At 55.0% G+C, this 16,552-nt stretch overlaps 1 protein-coding gene across 3 annotated transcripts in view; it reads right to left on the bottom strand.

The window, feature by feature from the left end:
• Positions 1–11,215, bottom strand: part of TSPAN18 (tetraspanin 18) — a 185,183-nt gene extending 173,968 nt beyond the window's left edge. For all 3 annotated transcript variants that reach the window (XM_042904300.1, XM_042904302.1, XM_042904303.1), the window contains exon 1: positions 11,110–11,215. The gene's annotated coding sequence lies outside the window, so the exon portion shown is untranslated. The remainder of the gene's footprint in view (positions 1–11,109) is intronic.
• Positions 11,216–16,552: the final 5,337 nt, after the last annotated feature.

Below are 16,552 nucleotides of genomic sequence, written 5' to 3'. Positions count from 1 at the left end.
GACAATTCGAGAGAGGCAAGAGGCTGGTGACTTTGGTTGTCCCTCGGTGAGGAGACTGGATTAAGCCTGAGAGTTACTTTCCATTGAATATACTTTTATGGTAGTTCCCTTATTCTCTTATTATGTTTACTCTGATTTATTTTTCCCCAGTCTTTCACCAGTAAAACATGACTATTTTCAAAGAGCTTCTGAGAACTCCTAGAAAATCAAATACATGAACTATGGAGGAGCGAAAACCCTGGAAGTGATCATCGCCCTCATTTCCTGAGACCTGCTCACTTCCTTCCCGCCCCACTGTGGCCTTGGCCTCCTTCTTAGTCCGGGTGCAGGATGAAACGTCCCGATCCCCTCATAGGGTTGGCAGTGGCCACTGGACAAGGGATCGGGGTTGGAAGGCACCAAGGGCCAAGAGAGAGACCTCTGAGACCCCTGGATCCTGATTTTCTCCCCGTTCGGGCTGTGGAGACACAAGCTGGCTCCAGCAGGGGAGACCCCAGTGTCCCACAGAGGAGCACGGCCAGGAGACAGACCCACTAATGCTTGAGAGGAGACTTGAGGTTCAGACCACCTGGGTTTGCACTTCCATACCCCTGCTTACCAGCTGTGGGACCTTGGGCAAGTGACTTAACCTCTCAGTGCCCCAGTTTCCTCAGCCACAAAAATGGGGACAATCATAGTACTGAATTAAAAGGTATTATGGGCTAAACCGTGTTCCCTCCCAAATTCATGTGTAGAGGCCCTAACCCCCAATACCTCTGAATGTGATTGTATTTGGAGATTGGGGGGGGGGGGTCTTTAAAGTGGCAATGAAGTTAAAATAAGGCTGTTGCGGTGGGTCCTAATCCAATCTGACTAGTGCCCTTAGGGAGAAGGGGAGATTTGGACACCCAGGAGACGGCAGGTGCATATGCACAGAGAAAGGCCACGCGAGGACCCAAGTAGGCAGCCATCTGCAAGCCAAGGAGAGAGACCTCAGAACTCACCAAACCTACTGACTCCTGGGTCGTGAACTTCTAGCCTCTCCAAAACTGTAAGAAAATAAGTTTGACACGAATCAATTTATTTCGTCCTCAGAACAACTCAATAAATTAGGTGTTATTTTTGGTCCCATTTTACGGATGAGAAAATGAGGCACAGAGAGGCTGAGTTATGTGCCCCAAGGCTGCGGAGTTAGTAAGTGGTAGAGCTGGGACTGTAAACCCTTATTCTATTGGATGAGATCAGACCTGTAAGTGCCTGGCACACTGCACATGATCAGTACACGTTAGCTGTGCCCATCATCCAAAACAACCTGGAAGAGACTGATTGCAGAGGAGGCCATGGAGGGAGGCACCCCCTCAGCGCCTGCCAGGTTCCCAGGCGTGGGCCAGGTGTCTGGGATGCAGTGTTGAGCAATGGCGGGTGGGGTGGGGTGGGTTGGGTGGTGGTAAAGAGCAGCCCTGTGCCAGTGGGCACAAGGAAAGGAAGCGAGGCAGCAAGGGCTGTGAGAAAGCCTTTGAACACAATTGAGAATCCACTGGAGGGGCACGAGCAAGGTGGCTAAGATGATCACATTACACAACAGATGTTTGTCCTAACAAAGTGTGGAAGTCGGGCTTCCGTAAATTGAGTTTTATTTTTAAGGCAGTAGGGAGCAATGGGAATCTGAGAGCTAATTTGTCTGTAAATTGAATGAGGGGCCTGTGATCCAGCTGGCATTTTCATAGATCCGGCTGCCTCGACTGAGGTGCACCTGTTCGGTAAAAGTCCTGAAGGAGGGGTGCCTGGCTGGCTCAGTTGGTAGAACATTTGATTCCTGATGTCAGGGTGGTGAGTTCGAGACCCGTGTCAGAAGTAGACTTTACTGGAGGTGGACGCCTGGGTGGCTCAGTCGGTTGAGCGTCCGACTTCGTCTCAGGTCACGATCTCGCGGTTCGCGGGTTCGAGCCCTGCGTCGGGCTCTGTGCTGACGGCTCGGGGCCTGGAGCCTGCTTCGGTTTCTGTGTCTCCCTCTCTCTGCCCCTTCCCTGCTCATGCTCTGTCTCTCTCTGTCTCTCAAAGATGAATAAACGTTAAAGAAATAAAATAAAAACAAATAAAGAAGTAGAGTTTACTTGGCAAAAAGGTCCTGGTGGACTGGCTTGGTAGGGGCAGTGGGAGGACATGGAGAAGTGGGGCAGTGTCTCCACTGGCCATGGGAACACCTGAACCGTAAATGTGGCTCTCCCCACCAGGCCACCACACAGCCTGGGGTGACCACAACCTTCTAGGCTCCCCTGCCCTGCCCTTTCCGCATGCTCCAAGCCTTAACTTGTGCTTGCTCCATGAGGAGGGCTGTGCTGCCCCTGCTTCCAGGTAGAAATGTCCTTCCTGACTTTTTCTTGGCAGCTAAGGCCCTTCACTGGGTTTATTCTCATGGCACCCCCAGTGCTCCCACATAAGAGGGGCTTATGGCTAGAGTCCTCAGTGCATTGCAAGGAAGGATGTGATCACTCATTCATTCAGCATGTACATCCTGAGCATCTATTCAACCCCAGGCACCGAGCTTCACCCTATGGGGCCTCTGCCTTTATTCCACTGATGGAAACCAATGATAAAATAATGAGAATAATCCTAACATTCACTGAATACTGTTCAAGTGTCACATTCAATCCTAGGAGATACACTTCATGCATTTTAGTCTCATCTTCACAAAACTCTATGCGGTACAATGGTGGCACAGAGAAGTCAAGGAATTTGTCAAAGGCCATGGCACGTGGCTGAACTGGGATTTGAACCCAGGCCCTTATGTTCAGAAGCTGTACTCCGAACCTTTGGTGGGGTGTTGATTCCTCTGCCTTCATTGCACAGGGACAGGCTTCATCTCTGAACCCTCGACCACATCAGCTGAGCCCCCAAACCCTCTGGGGCTCCTATGGGACCGGCTCTAGAGCAGAAAGCTGTCCGCTCATCGCCCCCCACCCCCCACCCAGGCCCCCTCCTCAGGCAGAGATGCCCAGACATTGCCCCTGGGGAGAACAGCCCAGCTTGCAGAAGTCACAGTGACTTCCGGTGCTGCCGGTGAGCCCAGGATAAATACCAAGTGGGAACAATTCATCTCCACGAGATATTCTTAACCTGGAAGGGCCTGGAAAAGATAGGCAACTCCAGAAAGGTGGGCTGCAAGAACATAGATGGTGCTTCTCATTCAGCCACTTCGAATCATTTTTTCTAGAAAACATTCTACCTGCAACTGGTTACAATTGATATACGTCCATGTTCCTTGAGTCCAGACTGAACACCCGGCACCCCTCCAGGCCTGTCCGGAGGGAGGGAGGGAGGGAGGGAGGGAGGACAAACGGACAACGGCATCTGGCAGGTGCTTGTCTGACAATAAAGTGTGTTTTAATGCAAACATTGACCTCCTCTGTGCTCACCACTAGGCTGCGAGGCGGCTATAAATCCCCACCTTATTGATAAGAAAGCTGAAATACCGAGCTGAGTACCGAGCTCAATTTACCAATTGCTCGCCAGTTGGATAGTTGTGGGAACCTTGGCAAATTATTTAATCTCTTTGTGTTGGTTTTCTTGGTTGTCAAATGGGGCAATAGTAGGACCCACCTATTATGGGGTGGATGGTGTACCCAAAAAATAGATAACGTTCCTAACCCCTGGTACCTGCACATGAGTCCTTATTCGTCCTTATTCAGAAATATAGGGTCTTTCCAGATGTGATTAAGTCAGGATGAGGTCATTAGACCCTAATCCAATATGGCCGGTGTCCTCAGAAGGAGAGAAAGGATAGGCACAGGAGGACACTGCGTGATGACAGGGACATATTGGGTGATGTGTCCATAAGCCACGGGACACCAAGGATTGCCAACAGCCACCAGAACCTAAGTAGGAACAAGAAAGGACCCTCCCCTAGAGCCCTGCCAATACCTTAATTTGGGGCTTATAGCCCCCAGAGCTGTGAGAGAATAAATTGTCTGTCTGCTTCAAGCTCCCATCTGTGATACCCTGTCACGGGAGCCCCAGGAAACCAGCTGCCTCTCGGGGCTCCCGAGCTGGTCCAAGGCCCTGCTCCAAGTGTCCCAGGTGAGAGGCTGTCGACGCTAGGCCAGGGGACAGGAGCTAATGAGGTGTCGGGGGGGGTCGGGGTCGGGGGGACCTCGCAAAGCCCAACTCCCAGGCCCAAGTGGCCTTCATGCCTGCCAGTGCCTCTCAGGGGTCAGCCTGCCTCCCTGGCATCTTGGTGACTGCTTTGGCAGAAGGCCACGCTCCTCAGCCCCCAGATGCAAGTTTCCCCTATGCCTTGCGGGGGGGGGGGGGGCTCGGGCCCCCTCAGAATCCCGTCTGGAAGAGCCACTCTCTTCCCACCCAAAAGCTATTCCTTTGAGGGGGACAGTTAAGCCCCATTATTCTGGAGGTGTTTACGTCTTGGCTGGAGAAGTGCTCCATTCCCCTGCGGGCTAAAACCCACATGAGCACCAGCGCCCGCTCTGCTGGAGGGGGCCCTAAATGTCAGGCACCAGGTGGTGGGGGGGGGGGCTGCTCCCCAGGAGGCTGAGGCTCACCGCCAGGGAGAACAGCACTGCCGGGGAGAGCGCCACAATCCGTCCCAGCCCGAGAGACAGCAGCACGGGAGGGGGCTCTCCGCGGCACCCCAGACCCAGCGCCCACGAGGCAATTGGTCTCCAAAAGACGGGCCCAAGTCCAAGGGCCAGAGCTCCAAATTCTTCTCCCATTTCCAATGGAAGCCGTGTTAGTTCAACACGAGAGCAGAGGCTGAGGCCGCCGGGGGTGGGAGCCCAGCGCCCGCACATCCCGGAGTGGGGGGTTACGGGCCAGGGTGCTGGGCCGGCCTCTAGCCTCTCCTCAGGTGCTGACCCTTGGCCGAAGGCAACTCTTCCTTGTCACGCAAGCGGGAGACCAGAGAGATGCAAACATGTTGACCCCCTACTACGTACCACGGCCTGGTTAGCTTGCGGCTTCTCAAATACTGCCCGTGTTGCAGAGGAGAAAAATGGAGGCTCAGAAAAAATAAAGAAGCACGAAGTGGAAGAGGCAGGATTCAAACCTGGGTCTGACCATCTTCCTGCTGGCAGAAAATCAGGGCTGGAGGCCCCCTCTCGTTCCCTGCCCAATCCCACAAGGAGCGAGAGGACCAGCACGGGTGGGACAGGAACCACAGGTAACCCTGTGTGCCATGGGGGGATGCGGTGGCAGGGGGAGGCGGGGGGGGGGGGGGGGGAGAGGCCGTCAAGGGGGACTCCAAAGCTTGTCTACACAGCCTTCCCAAAGCAGTACGGGGACCAAACGTCTACAGCTGTTGCCACGAATACCTAGAACAATGACTTCTCTCCCCTCAAGCCCCCCTGCCACTTCTCCCTCAGCGTCCAGATAGTTCCTGCAGTCTTGCCTCCCTACCCCCACCCCACTCCACCCCACCCCACCCCATTAGCATAGGGGAGGAGGAGACAGGAGCAAAGGTAGGTTCTGGAAGATCCTGGAAGGAGTTCTCAGGGCAGGAAATTTCAGTAAGCCGAAGGAGGCCATGGGAGCACAGGGCTGAATAAAGATCAAGGCCCCAGCCTGGTGCCCTTGCCGAACACTCCCTTGCAAGTCCCTTGGCCTCTCTGGGCGCGACCTCCCTCCAGTGGATCCTGGGCACTCTGTGATCCGCCCTGTGATCATTTCCATGCACACGATCTGTAATCTATAAAGAGCAGCGCGAACGAGGGAACGGAAGCTTCCGTGTTTTGAGGGCCAACTACATGCTAGGTCTCTGTTAAAAGCCTTCAACGCGTCATCTCAATCCTCAAAGCACTCTCTTTGGGAAGCGTGAATGCGGAGTTAGCGCTCGGCCGATATTCGGCCACTCGCTGGCATCCGGAGCCTCCCTTGCAGCCGGTTTGGGGCCACGCGACAGGTGACGCGGGTCACCTTCTGGCTGAGGCAGTTGGGCGTCAGCGTGCCTTTCCCACTTCTCTCCTCCCCTGGGCAGTAACTACGGATGCGAGAGATTCCAGAAGGTGCGGCTACAGAGACAGTGGAGTCACCATCAGCCTGGGTGCCTGGGTGACCGTGTGGAGCTGAGATCCGCGCCACACAAGGCACGTGAGCGGGAATTACACCTGCAGGGTCAGGCCACTGAGGCTGGCGTCGTACCTATGCTATAGCCGCTGAGACTTAGCTCAATGGTGTTATTGTCCCTACTCTGCTGCTTCTCACAGATAAGGAAACCAAAGCCATAGAGCCAGGAAGTGTCAGAAACAAGGTTCAAACTCACATCTGTGACTCCAACGCGCATCCTCTTCCAGGAACCTTTCGTTGCTTAGTAAGGTCATCGCCCTCTTGTAAGCAGCAGTTGTCCCCCAAAGCTTCTCCCCCTCACTGTCCCTAGATTGGTTGGGAAATTCCACGCAGGATGAAAAGAGGGAATCGCATAAGGCACTGAGCCTGGAAGGTGGGCAAAGGCAGGGAGGAGAGGGCCTGAAGGAATCTTAAAGGTAGCTTTCCTGGGGCTTTGGAGCTCGCAGGAGGTTCTGATGCAAGACAAGTATCACACCGTGGTTCGGAGCGCTGGATGGGCAATCAGGTCGACGTAGGTTCACATCCCAGCACGCCCACCTGCTCGTTTGGTTCTTCTGAGCCTTGCTTTGTAATCTGTAAAACGGGGACAATATCTAACCCAACCTCATGGGTGGAGGTGAGACGAAGCGTTGTCTCTCCCAAAATGTGTGCCACCACGAAGACCATCCCTGGGGTGGCTCAGAGCACCAGCCTCGCTGGAGGGGGCGAGGGGGCGTCTGGAGGAGGCTGCCCCCGCCAGGGCTGCTAATTAAGCCCGGGACACACACCCGGCCCGGTCCGTGTCGCCACAGCAGACCAAGGGGCAGAATCCAAAGAGGGAAGGGTCAGCCAGACCTAATGCAACATAGCAGAGAAGCCCAGATTATTTATTTTACATTCAAAAGTGTCTTCTAGCAAGATGGCCTTTGATTTGGGTGAATCTGGGAGTTGTTTATCAGCTTAAACTCATTATCTGCACATATGGTCTTCATACTATGGCTGAGGGCGGGAAACAAAGGATGGAAGGGAAGAGGGATGGGCAAATACTAGCTGATGAAATATCATCCCTCAAGTGCCAGAAACCAGGATATTTTCAGTGACGTCAAACTGGGCTTCCTGCCATGGGGATGGAACATACTCTCTGTCTCACACACACGCACACATACACCAAGCCACAGAATATCAGAGCTGCAAAGAATCAACATTGTCCCCTCCCATTTCACATAAGGACAGTGATGACAGGGAACATTTGTTGAGCAGTGACCACATGCAGGGCACGGTACTAAGTCTCCTACACGTTTTATCTCATTGCCTCGTCACAACAATCTGATGAGATATTAGTAGTCCCATTTTGCAGATCAGGAAACTGAGGCACCAAAGGTTGAATGGCCTAAGGTCACACAGCTGATCAGTAGGAGAAAGCCAACATTCAAACCCGGGCAGCCCAACCACCGCGCAATGCTACCTCTGAAGAGACGGCAACACAGGCTCAGAGAGGGGCAGTGACTCACTGAGGTCACACAGCTCCATTTGCAACAGAATCAGGGCTCAAACACAAGTCTCTCTAGTTACGGTTCAGTGACCTTTCCACACCACCCTGTTGCCTCTCAGCACCTGCCCCGTGCACACAACCAGGGAACACGTTTTTTGCGCATCTTCGAGTTGTTCAATTCACTAATTAGACCAGCAGCCTTGGGTGCGGACGAGGGGCCAGGGCTGACCTGAAAATAAGTGCGGACGGGAAAGACGTACTTTGCCAGCTGCGCACATGGGGGCTCACCATCCCATTCTCTCTTTTTAAAAAGACTTTCATTATCTGCACACCCCCGCCGGATTTGGGTCCAAGATGCCAGCTCGTACAGCAGGAGGAGCCCAAGCTGGCAGGTTTGCCTAATGGGATCAGGTTGCAGAAATACTCGATCGACCGATCATCTGCTCCGGGGGACCAGAGTGCTGGTTTCCAAGGCCCCCTCCCTTCACTGTGTACCAGCTGAGCACGAACAAATGTTCCTGATTTTCCTTCTCTTGACTAATGAAATAGGCCAGAAGAGCAAGCCCTCTGGAAAGAGGGGTCCCTAAAAGGGGCAGCCCAGCCACCAACATTTGCTCTTCTCAGGGAAGGGGAGTGAGGGCTGGACAAGCATCCGGAGAATGGCAACACGTGAGCTCTCAGATAGACTCGGGGCTCCCAGCAGGCACAGGTCACTGGCATTACCTTCTCTGTCCAAAACAGCAATCTGATGGAAGATGCGAGCCTGGTTCGTTGTGTCGTGCAGGGGAGCGGAGGGCTGGGGCAAGACAGCAGGAGAGATGCCCTCCACTGGACTGGAGGCAGGGCAATGAGCTGCCTCTGCCCTAAAAAGTTACACCCTCCTGCCTTTAAGCTGTAAGCCAGCCCAGAGCCTCCTGGGCCCACACGTTCATTTCACAGACCGGGAAAGCACGTTCGAGAGGGAAAGTGACTCACCCAAAGTAGCACTGATGATCTAGAAAAGTTGGATTTCAAAGCAGCCCCCCTCCGAGATCCCAAACCTTGCTGCTTCCTCACTTTCTTACTCCCTCCCACAGGGGGACATCACCCCTTGCCTCGACACCCCCTTCCCCACCTGTCCCTTGCCAGCACCCCGTGTTCCAGCCCACCCTCAGACCATTACAACCTCATTCAGTATACTCGGTAGCTCTTTCCAGGCAGACATGGAATTTTCTTAAAGGTGGAGGGACTACTTACTTCCTCGATGACCCAAAGTATCCTGCCTCTAACTCCAGATGAACTTCCCCTTCTAGAAAATGCCCTGATAGACTGCCATTTCAGCCTCGGGTTGGGTAAAGAGGTCCCGAGGTGCAGTGTTTGAATGGATTTAGGGACCGGGAGATAAGGAGACCAGATTTCCAAGACTTCCTTGGAGTCTCAAGTCCCTCTTCTCCTTAGGGCAGGTGGGGTGGGTTGTGGGTGGGGCACAGAAAGAAGGGGGACAACACAGGAGTTGCAGGCCATCAGGGACCCCAAGGCCAGGGCCGCTGTGGGCAGGCTTTCTTCTGCAGAAAAACAAGAGCCACTAACAACAAAACAAAATGAAAAATTCCTTTTGTTTTCTGGCCCCGTGGAATGTCTTGAAGACATATCCAGAGACATGGGCTTCTCCACCCTTTCCTCTGTCTCCTCCCCCCACCCTGTCTGTTCAAAATAATCACGCTGATCTTTCTTTCCGGCACCTCCGTCCTACGGTATTTTGGTAACATCCAGCAAAAAACACCGGCTGGGCTATATGGAAAGCAAGAACCTCAACTAAACTCTTTTTCGGGGACCGCCCCATCTCTATCACCTTTGCAGGGGGACTCTGGGGACAGGGGAGGGGAGGCGGCTGTCCAATGCGCACACATTTCTAGCCAAGAGAAAAATGAAAACTTCCCATAGGCCACTGGAGTTTTTTGATCTGCTCGTTTGTACTCTTTTGAGGTGTAGAGAAGGGGCAGGAAATTAGAGAGAAATAAGGCAACGGTCCCTCCAGGGTCCCTTCAGTGTGGAACAGCCCCGCACATGACAGAGCCCCAGATGCCAGCAGCCTTCTCGCTTCCCATGGCCTGGGCACAGATACGCAGACTCAACACACAGGAGCCCTGAGCTAAGAAAACGGGACACCCAGCAGGTTTCCACCAACTGTGAAATGACCAGATGAATGTGGCCTGTAGACTCAGACGCAGGCGAGAGGGACTCCTGTCCACCGCTGAGAAATTCCCACTTCAGCTCGGACTGCTAAAATCTTTAAGGGGCCCTCATCACCCCAGTACTGGGCCACCCGGCTTACTTGCGCCCACAGAGAGGCTGGATAAGACCCCCAGGCAGCCCACACCAGGGAGGGATCTGGCCGCATCCGGGGAACAAAGGTATAACTTTTACAAAAAGGGTGCATTCAGCAATATGGGGTTCTGACTACAAAGAAACCTCACAAGTTTACCCTCTTCTCCTCTTTCTCTACACCAATTCGCTGTTAGTGTAAAGTTTCTCTCCGTTTGTGTTTTTCTGGGGGTGAATGTTTTTTTCACCCATACACCCTGCGTGATCCCCAAGATCACGCACCTCCTGACCACCACCGAGCTTTCCAGCACACGGTGCACCCCAGCTTCACGCTCGGGCCTCTCCCCCGCCGCCTGGCCCGGCCCGGGGTGCTCCTCCGCGCGGGCCCCCGCGTGTGTTGGAGAGTCTGTGGTTCCAGGTCCCCGATTTCGGTGCGTTTGTCTAGCAGGAACCAGGACTCTCGCCTTCCTGTGGGCGAAAGGGTCGGGAAATGGCTCCCCCTGGCGGGGGCCACCTCACTTCAATCCAGCGGGGATCCAAAGCTGGCGCGAGCCCGCCCGAGCCGAGAAACCCTCCCGGAGGATTCCTAGCACACCCCCTAAATCTGGATGTGCCAGAGGCTCGGACCCACCGAGCCCCCACCGAGTCTGTGCTTCGCTTCCCCCAAACCGCGCACACCGCGTACCGGATGAGGGGGACCCGGGAGGAAAGCTTGGCGCCCCCGCCCCGCCCCGCTGTAGGGACCCCAAAGGCGGCTCGTGCTCCGTGCCCTGGCTGGGCCGGACAATCTTCCCGGCCCCGGTCCTCGCTCCTAATCCCCAGTCCCCACCTGATCTCCTACCGAGTGGCGTGGCGCGTACCACCCCCCCCCCCGCCCTCGGGGCGCAGCCCCCGCTGAGACCCCCAACCTTGTTAATCACACCTGCCACCCCCCCCCATCCTTCTGGCACCCTCCACTCACCCACCCAGAGCGCCCAGCGCTGACTGGGGCTGCACCTGTCCGGGGGGAAGCCTCTAGTCCGCGGATTCCCGGGCAGGGATCCGGGGCGGGGATCGGGGTGAGCAAGTCTCCCCGGTCTCCTCCCCAAGCTGGTTGAAGTACAACTTGGTTTCTGGGCTTCCCCCCCCCCCTCCCCGGACCGTTCCGGGATCCCTCCCGCGTGCCATCCCCACCCCGGACCGTGCCCAACAGTCGCCCGGGGAGCGCGCGTGGGGTCTCCAAGTCCCCGGGGGCGCAGCAGCGGGGCGCGCGGAGGGCACGGAGGTGCGGAACCCCCTACCTTCCAGCAGCCGCAGCGGGACCCCACGCCAACTCCCGCCGGCGGCCGCGGGGGAAACTTTCCCCGGGCGGAGAAGCGCGCTTGCAACTTGTTCGGCGCCGGCTGCCTTCCTGGCGGCGGCGGCGGCGTGTCCAGGGCCGGCTGGCGCGCGGCGACGGTGGCGCTGGCTCGGGGCTCGGGGCTCGGGGCCGGGGCTCCGGCGGCCTCGCACGGCTCCGCTGCGGATCGCTCGGCGCTGCGTCCACCCCGCAGCCTGGAGCCCCCGAGACGCCGGCGGCAGCTGCAGCCGCCCGCCCGCCCGCCGGCCCCACCTCCCAGCCACCGCTCCGTCCCTCCCTCTCCCCCGCGCTCCCTCCCCTCCCCAAACCTCCTCCCCGCCAGTCTCCAGTCGCCGCCGCCACCGCTGCCGTGGCGGCCGCCGAGAAGGCACGTCTCCTCAGGCGGGCTGCCCCTCGCCTCCTCCCTGCCTCGGTCTCCGCCTGCGTTGCAGCATCCAGGCCTCGCCCCAGGGGCCACCCTCAACCCCGCTCCGGTCCTTCATCCCCTGCCCGCCTCCGCTCTCGGCTCAGGGGCCCTCGCTTCGTCTGAATTCGGGAAATCGGCTGGGGAAGTGGGGAGAGCCGCATGCTAGACCCGGAGTATTTTGTATTTTTCCCCCGGGGAAACTTGCACGCTGCCCACCCCCCCCCCCCCCCGGCCCCCATAACCGACTGCAGGGTTAGAGGCGGGATGACTGTCCCTCCGGACCTCGCTGCTTCTCCTGGGCTTCCTGCTGTCCTGGAGTACCTGTTGAAAGCCAAGGGGATTCACCCTCCCTAGGGCTGCTTTGGACTGTTGCAGATAACGGAGGCCCCTGGCGGGGGTGAGGAGGGGGCGGGGCTGACCCCAGACCCTATGCAAATGACTTGATTGGGAGAGGCCAGACCTGTGTCTCCGATCTGTGGACTTATCTTTTCATCTTTGTTCTGCGGTCACAGCCACACAGCCCCTCCGCAGCCCCTGACACATGACTTCACTGAGACACTTAACCTCTGAACCTCCCCGGTGAAGCGGCAACCCCCCCCCCCCCAGCCCCAGACAAAACGCGCAGGCAAGTAGATCAAAGGGGACAACCCAAGTGAAAGTGCTTGGTAACCACCCCCGCCCCCAGGAGAGGGGCTCTGGATGCCCACGCCTCTACCCTGGGGTGCTCTTTTTTGAGTTCCAACTCTGAAGCTGCCGCACTCGCTCTCGGGGCGTGAGGGCCCTGGAGTAAGCTCTGAAGCCCATTGGTCAACTGATTCCCACTAAGGAGTGCGTGACTGATAGGCTTTGAACCTATTACAGTCTTGAACATGAATGTTGGTAATGCTGGGCCACGGGGCAGAGTTTCCAGGGGCAGGAAACCACTGTCTTTCCTCCTCCCCTTCCCTGGAAAAGGATACATCCCTCCAAGGACTTCCAGGATGTCTGGTCCTTTCAACCTGTTCACCAAGTCTCTGGATAAAACTGACGAGGGTCTAATAGAGTAGAGGTGTGACTGGGGAAAATAAAACCAGGATCCACCTTTTCAAAGGGACGCAGAGTGAGTAATGCTTAACCCAAGGGGAGAAGATCTCTGATAGCCCAATTTCTGTAAAACAAAGACAAGGAAAACTCTAAAGGGATTCAGCCTCCACGTTCACCCCTTCAGCTGCCAAAACAGGATTGGGGGAGGCTGACCCTTCGTGCTGAGAAACCCCACAGGCTCTGCGTTTATGGAATGCTGTTGGAAGGGGCTGTCTGTGTGGGCCTCCTTGGACGCGAGGCGCCACATAAATTTAAAGAGGAAAAAGGCTGAGTCTCTAGTGAGGGTGCGGGGGCCTGGGAAGTGCAGGCCAGAGACAGCAGGAGGGATGGATAGAGTGTGTGAGGGTCTGGAGGGATTGGCAGAAGCAGGCAGAGGACAGTGAGGGCAGAGCGGGCGCTTGGACAACTGAGACACGCGGCTGGGAGAAGAGCTCCAGTCCCAAGTGAGAGTTTCCCAGACCACAGCCATGCTCCCGCCTGCACAGAGTATCTGTGCACCAGATAAGGCGGTTTGCCTAATAGCTTTCTTTAAATCAACTCTCGTTTTGTTATTTTGTTTTTACATAAATGTGCTTGTTTTTACAAAGAAACATTATACCATTACCATAAATGGAAAGCCAGCATCGCATTACTAGAAATAGAAGGTCCCATAAAAATAAATACAATGAAAATAAAACAGTGTCATTAAATTCTAACAATGTATATTTAACCACCATAAAAAAAAAACTCCAACAAAATACTCCTGCCTGAGGAGGTGCTGAGCCCAAGGCCCCACTCTCTTGTAAAGGGAGATTAACAAGGGCTAGAAAGGTGTTAAAGACACATGAGCAACAAACTGAGACTCCAAGTTGTGATCAAAAGGGTTGAAAGAGAACAGGAAAGGGACCCCCCCCCCCCCTTCCCGGGCGCACACACAGAATTCCAGCTCCTCACAGGTCAGCAGGGATGTTGAAGGCCCACGGATGAAGGCCTTCAGTCTTCTTGAAGGCCTCTGATGCCCCACCATCGGGAAACACGAACCTGAGTGTCCAGGCAAAAAGCAGTTGTTGGCCAAAGAACCCCCAAGAGCTGAGTTCCAGACAAGAGGAGGTGATCTTGGTTTTGTAAGAAGTGGGCCTCTCCTCCATAGGGTGACCCTGGGGCAGCCACTCCCTTCTCTGGCCTCGGTGTCTCCACCTGTACAGTGAGAGGCTTGGACAAATGGTCTCTGGGATCCCCTTTGCTACTCTTTGAGGAGAGCAAAACAGGAACCAGGCCTCAGCTTATCAGGAAATGGAGAAGGAGAGAGTTTCACCGGGGAGGGAGGTGGGGAGGAGGAGGCTCGGAGAGGGAGAAAAATGTTGAGGAGGGGTAAGGACGAGGGTCAGCACTCCTCAGGAGGGAGCGAACGGGGTGTCAAGGCCACTGTGGACTGACTGGAGTCTCACAAACCCAGAAGTGGCCCAGCCTAGAAGGTTCTAGATTCCCCATTTACTCATTCTGGAAGGAGCCTTGTAGAGAATCCAGTGTAGTCCAACCACTTCCTGCTACAGATGGAGAGACTGAGGAAGAACCACGGACTAGATCCTGGTTATGGTTGGAGAGCTGGGTGTCGAACCAAGGCCCTTTCAACTCCCCCCACCCCGTGTTTGGGGTCCTAGTAGAAATGGTTCTTCTGAACATATTCAGCTCTCCTCCAAGGGGCTCTTAGACTTTGTTTTTCTCTGACATCTGGAAAACACGTTGAGCTGGCTTGAAAGACCCAAAGTCGCCAGGGTGCGGCCAGTGCTGGGCAGCCCATGCCACTGGACAGGGGATTCCTGGAGCTAAGCATCCACACATCTGCACCCTGGGGACATTAATGCAGAGCAAACAGCCCCAAACCAGGAGTCCACAGGCCCAAGTTCCAGTGCTGGCTTCCATGTTCCCATCTGTCACATGACACATCTAGGTGCGATCAGTGGGTTTCCAGTGAGACTTACAGTCCTGTCCCAAGTGCCTAAGGAGTGTTGGGGGGAGAGGGGGAGGTCTCCCTCCCAGCTTTCACCAGAAACACGTTCCCTTTTCATCTGTGTTGTATGATGGTGTCTCCCATGAGACTTCAAGGAGAAAGTGTCCCTCACTTACAAAGAATTTGAAATCACTAGAAGGGGTGACTTCTCGCTCCTAACCTTTATAAATTTACGGCCGGTTAGGCTCTGAGCTTCTCAAGGACAGGGGCCCTGCCTTGTCCACGTCTGGCTCTCCAGGACTTTTTAAAGTCAGCGCTCAGAGGGATGTTAGAAGCCAGTTCCTAACCATGCCACCTTGGGCCAGCCGCTGCGACCCTCTGAGCCTCAGCTGATACATTTTTAAATGGGAATTGTAACCACATCTCTGGCATTGGGTGGCTGTGAGATTCTCAGGGAAAGCTCTCAGCACAGCCCCTGGCACATAATAAGTGCTCAATAAAAGGCAGCCGAATGTGGGAAATGGGTGAATGGAGGATGCTGGAAGCGCCTGGTGCTTTCCCCAGGAGGCATCTTCAATCTCACAACCCAGCATTTCCAAAGCAGTCTGCATTTTAAATATTTAATCATTGCCCCCCTGAGGTTTTTTTTTTTTTTTCTGAATTGTTTCTTCTCATATGTAATCTGCAATCATTTCCCCCCAAATGACAGTTCATTAAATGTTGCACTGAGCCTGATTGAATTTGTTTCTCTTTGCAATGATTTTCATAGAATAAATTTGAAAATCCTAGGAATGTCCTTTGGGGGGGTTGAAGAATATCCCTCCGACAAGCTGCCCCAGGCCACAGCCAGCCTCTAGGAGTGTCGTCCAGCCAAGGGCTTGACAGGCCAAGGTCCTCCTTCCCTCTCCCCAGGAATGCAGCTGGCTAGGAACTAGAAGAAAGGAGTGGTACTGACTCTCTCCTCACCACCCTCTGGGGGTGGGGGGAGGGGGGAAGACATAGATTCTAAACGGCTATGCCGGGAGGGACCTGGGGCAGAGCTTCTTGGGTGCTTCCTAGCCCGGCTCTCCAGAAAACAGCTCCCTGGAATAGATCCTACCAGATAGGGAGACTGCTGAACCCTCATCATCCGCCTTCATTTTTTTTTGTTGTTGTTGTTAATTGAATGATAGTAATATACAATACTAATAATTACCATCCATCCGGGAGTGTTTTCTTGTGTGGAAGCTCAGGTCGTGAGGGCAGGTAAACCCAGGTTCCAGGCCTGGTTTCTTTGTTCGTCAGCTGTGTGGCTTTGGGCAAGGCCCTTCCCCTCTCTGTGCTTTTAGACTCCTAATCTTTAACAGGAGGAAAGTGCACCGTGCCAAGCACTGTGACAAGGACTTTCGAACACGGCTCACTTAAGCTTTCTAAGGACTCCATTAGGTAGGGGTGCCTAGGGAGCCTGTTTTTACAGAGACAGAAACCAGAGATCCACCCAAGATCACCCAACAAACAAATAACTGAAGTTCAAGCCTTTCTCCTTTCACTTCCTTTCTCTTTTCGCCTCCAGCTGTGGGTTGGGGTGAGGCTCAGAAGTCCTGGGGCCAGCCTGGCATTGAACTTTCCGGCCATGTGGCCTTGGCCAAGCTGAGCCTTCCTGGTCTTCCTCTTCTCAAGGGGAATGAGAGCACCTACCCCCCCCCCCGCCCCCCGCCCCACACCGGGTCACTTATAAACACCAGGGGAGAGGACGTCTGCAAAGGGGGCTTTGGCAACCAGAAAGCACATCACAGGGGCACCTGAGCGGCGCAGTCTGTGGAGCACCTGACTCTTGATTTCGGCTCAGGTCACGATCCCAGGGTTGTGGGATTGGATTGAGCCCTGTGCCGGGCTCTGTGCCGAGCATGGAACCTGCTTGGGATTGTCTCTCTCTCTCTCTCTCTCTCTCTCAAAAACAAACAAAACCCACGGCACATACCCAAT

This window comes from Panthera leo, chromosome D1 (genome assembly GCF_018350215.1).
Source record: "Panthera leo isolate Ple1 chromosome D1, P.leo_Ple1_pat1.1, whole genome shotgun sequence".
In the NCBI taxonomy this organism is placed as follows: domain Eukaryota; kingdom Metazoa; phylum Chordata; class Mammalia; order Carnivora; family Felidae; genus Panthera; species Panthera leo.
The sequence above is the reverse complement of the archived record's forward strand: the minus strand, read 5'-3'. Positions and strand labels throughout refer to the sequence as shown.